The sequence below is a fragment of the Temnothorax nylanderi genome, unplaced genomic scaffold, assembly GCF_030848795.1.
Source record: "Temnothorax nylanderi isolate EJ_2023f unplaced genomic scaffold, tnyl_v1.0 TNYL_tig0027_pilon, whole genome shotgun sequence".
NCBI lineage: Eukaryota > Metazoa > Arthropoda > Insecta > Hymenoptera > Formicidae > Temnothorax > Temnothorax nylanderi.
In genome coordinates, this window is record NW_027249089.1 from 485,576 (window position 1) to 491,575 (window position 6,000).

Here is a 6,000-nt window from a genome sequence, read left to right on the forward strand (position 1 = left end):
GAACCCTTTAAACCGCGCTGTCGCGAAATCGGTATGGGCGACGAGAACAGTAACTCGGCCTCGTGTGGGACACATGAGACATTTGGCGCCGAATAATTTTTTTTAAGTTTATCGCGTAATACAAACCGATCCACCTCTCGTCATGACGTCTCACCCTTATCGATTGTCTCTGTCTTTTCTTTTTCTTTTTAATAGAATGAGGACCTTTTAGTGCGAAAACCACGCCATAGAAGAAATCTATCGCTCTCATGGACGACGGCACAAATTGGATCTGCTCGAGGCGAAACGGAGAGGCAGGAGAGAGAGAGAGAGAGAGAGAGAGAGAGAGAGAGAGAGAGAGAGAGAGAGAGAGAGAGAGAGAGAGAGAGAGAGAGAGAGAGAGAGAGAGAGCTACCATAATTTTCTCACGTTTTTCGTTTCCTTTTCTCCGTCTTCCGTCTCCCTTCTCTTTTCCCTCCAAGTATTGATTTTGATCAATTTTACGTTATTCTAGGCGCGAGCGCTCCTAAATACAGATTCCTACCTTCTCCAGGAATTTACAGGCGGGTTGTAAAGCGTGAAAATTTATCGTACCCGGCCGTACCGTCGTCGTCATCACAGTCGTCGTCGCCCTTGTCCTCCGCACCCCTTTCCCAGACTCCTTTTGCCTTTCTCCTATTTTGCCTTTCCTTCCCCATCTGAGCCCACCTCTCTCTTTCTATCTCCCTTTCCCTCTCTGTCTCTCTTTCTCTCTGCCAGTCGCTCTCTCGCAGTGCCCGCGTTTCGCTCCTTCCTCCCTCTCTACCTCCCTGCCGTGCGCTTTGCCTATATACTATTTCCACTTTCCCGGTATGTGTGTCAGTGCGGCAATTTGACAGTGGTGTCAGATAACGTATAATCGCGCGACGGATCGGAATGATTACATCCTGAGAGTTCGGGCACGATAAACGGCTGTTTATTGATAAAATGACATTTTTTAGCTTGATTATTTTCCGTACAGACAGCTATAAAGATAAGGGAAGAACACGCGAGGAGCTCCCTATAATTTCTCTCTCTTTCACACTCTTGCCTTTTCCCCACCCCCCCCCCTCTCTCTCTCTCTCGTCTGTCTCTTTCCTCCCTTTCTCGTTCTCGCTGCTCCGTTTCTCTCTCGCTCATATTCGCCGCGCGCTCCACTTCGTATCGCACGTATAGATAATATATTCCCCAAAAGTTCTGCATTGCGTTCTCGTACGTCTACGTGACGGGGAATGTGTTCTCGCCGATAAGAGCTCCGCTTTGAAGAATCGAGAGAGATTATCGTCTTACGGCCGTTGATTAACCGTATATTATCGGAGCGCACGCCCGCCGGTTACAATATAACGCAATCTCTCTCTCTCGCTCTAGGTTCTAGGTCCTCAGAAGCGAAACGCAAAGCGGGAAACGGCGCCTCCCGCTGCGAATTCGGCGTAGGGGATTATTTTAGCGCGCCTGTGTCGCCGACAAAGAAATATCGCGTCGTGCAACTCGAGGCCGAACCGTATTTACGTTCGACTTTTGCGAATTTACGTTATATATCGACGTCGTTATTGTCGAAAGGGACAGCAGGTCAGGTCCGTTGCGGGTTCTTTGCCGTCGTTTTTATAAGCAATATAAATAAATACCTCGCGGGGTCGTTATATATGTATTTGTTTATTCTGCGTTCGCTTATTTATTTTATCGGGCAGTCTTCTCCCTCGCTCTACCTCTCGTATACTCGTTTCGCTATATTGTAACGTATTGTTGCAATCTATACATATATATAATACTATATATTCATGAGGTTCTTCCGCTTCAAGGGAAATTATCTCAGGGCGCTTAATAAATAGCGATTCTCTCTCTCCCTTTGTCCGTCTGTACTCATTCACCGCGAATAACAATATATATTCTAGCGTCGCGTACCGCCCCGGTCCGCCCGGCGTGGACCTGAAATCTTTACGAAGATGGTTAACGGAGGTGGCCTACGCAAGTCGTGCCGCTCGCGTCGCGGTGAATAATTCAGCACGCCTCTCCGTCTCCGCGAAGCCGGCCGGCTGCACGCGCTCGCGCTCGCGCGCACGCGTTTCCAGCTAGGAATCGGTAATCGTGGATACTTAAGGCAGCTGCGGAGGCATACGACGAAAGGCAAAAAGGAGGAATGCGTCACGATTGCTGGAAGCTGGGTCTCCGAGAAACCGTCGTCGTCGTCGTCGTCGTCGCGTACGTTCGGTAGGAAAAGAGAGATAAAGAGGAAGAATTACGGGCGACAGGTGCGAGAACACGACGACGACGGGCCGGGCCGGGCTGCGCCGGGCGGCGCGCGACACGCTACACGCTACGTTTCAATTGCGACGCTACGTTCAGGGCATTTCTATATTCAGGGTGATGACGCTATATTCAGGGGAGAGATCGATCGCGCGGGAACCGACACGCGACCCGACACCTCTGGTTCCGATGAGAACGGGAAATTGCCGTTAATTTCGACGGGGTTTCGATCTTCGAGACGTCATCCCGACGTCGCGCCACGACTCTCCCCCATGCCATGCAACGCGACGCGACGCAACGGACGTGGATGAAGAGATCGTTAAATTGCGTCGATTTCAGTATTCCTGTATCGAGGAAAGCCGATTCGCGAATCGTTTGGCGTTCTAATCTCTCTCCCAGACAGCGTGTCCCAAATTGGGGACAGAAGACGTCTTAAAGACGTCATTGAGAGCCACCGCACAAGACTCTTGTATGGTCACGTAGCGTAGCGTAACGTAGATCAACGCACAAGAAACGTATAACGCCGTATATAACGGCCGTAACCAATACGTTTTTTGTGCGTTGCCTCACGTTACGTTACGCTACGTGACCATACGAGAGTCTTGTACGGTCAGTGCGGTGGCTCTAAGACGTCTTATGTCCCGATTTGGGGCATTGTGTTCACGGGGGCTCTTTCTCGAGTCGAACAACGCGCGAGATGATACGCGATTACGACGAGGGAAACCGACCCGGGTGGCGACCCGACGTTCCCTCGGGGGAGGAGGATGAGGCGGATGAGCGCTCGCGCTCGCGAGGGGAATACCGAACTTCTTTTCTCGCAAAAGCGTATAGCGCGCGCGGCGCATGGCGCATATCGATCGCCGGCGCGCTCCAGGCCAGGAACACGGCGACGCGACAGCCAGGAACACCTCTCGCTGTCCGCACCGTACTCCGCTGTATGTGCGCACGTATGTGTGTGCATGTCGGGTATGCATGCGTGTGTGTGTCGTCCGATGAATTGTTAACCGCTCCGTCGTTGTGACCGTGACCGATATATCCCGGAGACGCGGCGCGGTTACGCGCGCTCGAGGCGGCGGCGGACGCGCCCGGCGCGGCGCGGCGCGGCGCGGCGCGTCGTCGATAAGGCTAATTAGAACGGCGCGGCGGCGTGCGCGCGTATGCAGAAAAGATTATTTACTCGCGACTATTCCCGCCCATTATATTAATCCCGGCCCTTTTTTATCGCTCGCCATTACCGCTCCGCGAAAAGAGGGAGATAGATAGATAGAGGGAGAGAGAGAGAAAGAGCGAGGGCGAAGGGTGGAAGAGGAAAACGGAGACTGGGAAGACCGGCCGACGCCGACGCGCGGCAACAGCCGGTCGATCGTATTTTTCACGGGTGACCGTGCTGTGCCCCGCGTATATGGCATAATGCGCTAACGAGCGATGGAATATTGCATTACGCGCGCCGCACGTACGGGGTGTGTACATACGTGCAGCACGCAAGCGGGAGACGCTTCGCGGAAACGCTGCCGCGTCGCGTAGCGTCGCGGCAAAAATCGATGCCGGCGCCGAGCGGCCGAGTCGAGCCGAGCCGAGCCGCGCCAAGCGCCAAGCGCCAAGCGGTTCCGTCGCCGCTGCGCTCTCGGACGGGACGAACGGAGCGTCGTCGTCAAAAGCCAACGTCATTGACGTAGTTACCTCGAAGGGCCGAGCCGCTCTCGACCGGCACTGGGAAAAGTCTCGCCGCCGCAGCCGCATATGAGTATGACGACGCGGTACCGCGCGGCGTGGCGCGTCGCGTCGCGTCGCGTCGCGTTGCCGTGCGTCGAGCCTGCGCACGCTAGGACGCGCAATGCGACACGCGATAGAACGGGACGGCGAAACGGTATGACCGCGGTAATCTCGTTACGGGACGAGGGCCGAAGGGCGAAAAGTGGGAGAGAGAGAGTGAGAGAGAGAGAGAGAGGGCGGGTGGGTGCGCGAGCGAGAGAACGGGGGCGTCGAGAGTCGGGGACGCTCGGTACCGGGGTGCGTTTTCTCAGGGGTAGGTAGGTGGGTGGGTGGGTGGGTGGATAGGCAGGCAGGCGAGCAGGCAGGTGAAGGCAGGGAATTTAATAGGAGAGCCGCAGTAAAGAATGTTAATTTTACCGTAATGGCATCGGTCTCTCGCACGGTCACGCTATCGCCCGTTAAAAATTGATATTCCTCGCGTCCTTGCGCGAAAGAGCGAGAGAGAGGGTGGGAAGGGAGTGGAGGGAAGGAGGAACGGCTACGGATCGCCGACGAGGACAGAGAGGGAAAATGGAATTCCGTTTGTTGCGCAATATATCCCAATACCCAGGCGTGTTAAGGGAAAGAGAGAGAGAAAAAAATAGGGGAGGCGGGAAATAATTTCTGCGATATTCGCGTATCGCGATTCGCTCGGCGATAAAGGCCCTTTTCGTCGTCGCGTCGAATATCGAATCTCGGCGGAAACGTGCCGTCGAAATTTCAAATTGTTTCGATCTCCGGTTGAAAGCGACGTTCGACCGAGGGTGGGACGCGAGCTGCATGTTTTTCACGTTGAATGTAAATAAAAAGGAGAGAGAGAGAGAGAGAGAGAGAGAGAGAGAGAGAGAGAGAGAGAGAGAGAGAGAGAGAGAGAGAGAGAGAGAGAGAGAGAGAGAGAGAGAGAGAGAGAGAGAGAGAGAGAGAGAGATGCAGCGCAATACACAGAGAAAGGTACACAACGGAGCACAACACACGCACACACGTATCATAGATTGCTGCGAGCTTATAGTATTCTTTATTTAAAGAATACTTGTGCAATGTGGGTTAGTATCGGGCAGAGAATGGATATAGCTTTTAAACACGTATAAATGTGCGGAGGAGAGCCGGTGAATATAAAGCCGCGTCTCGCCGGCTCGTTCAGCTCGAAGCGACGCCGCGACGTGTAGGTAATATGCATCTCCATTACGTATTTGAACATTTGTCTTCCGCGTCCTGTGTAATTTAAATTCGCGCCCGGGGCCGATATCGTTTCACTCCAGACTCTCTTGTCGTCCTTACTATACACAATCGCGTGAGTCTGCCCGGCTGACGCGAAATTCGCGTTATATGGATTACCCCGAGACGCAATAATTAATATTACGGCGCAGTACTACCCCAGCACACTGTACCCTCGGTTCAACTTCTCAGAAACGAGAGATTTAACGTTAATTTCTGATAAGAATCTTAAATAATGAATCTTAGTAAAGGTCGAAAGACCTAAGAAGAGAGACGACTACTTCCAGAAGACGTTAGTTTTCTAGGCTCCTCGCTGAGCCGCTCGTTCGTTTCCGCGACTTTACTACCAGCCGGAAAATTGCCGTATCTCTTAATGACTTCCCGGCTGATGTAATTTGAAATTAGAGAAGGAAACGCGAGAGCGGCCGTGTGCCGTGCCTCCGCATACGCGTCAATACGCGCCGGCCGACCCTCCCGGCGCGGAAGGCGATTCCACAAGGCGTTTTCCCCCGAGCTCCCTGCGCGAAACCAGGCCATGCATGTATAACATTATTATATCGATTACACAAAAGAAAATAGCTACCTCTTAACGATAACGCGACTGTCATTCGTGCGTTCTATATACAGCCGTTATTACGCGTCGCGCGTGCAAATGTATGTATGTATGTATTCCCTCGACGATCGAAGGAGAGGGAAAGGGAGAGAAGACGTCGATTCCTTTACTCGCCAGAGACAGAAAGGGAGAGAAAGAGCGAGAGAGCGACAGAGAAAGAATGGATAGACAGAGGGAAA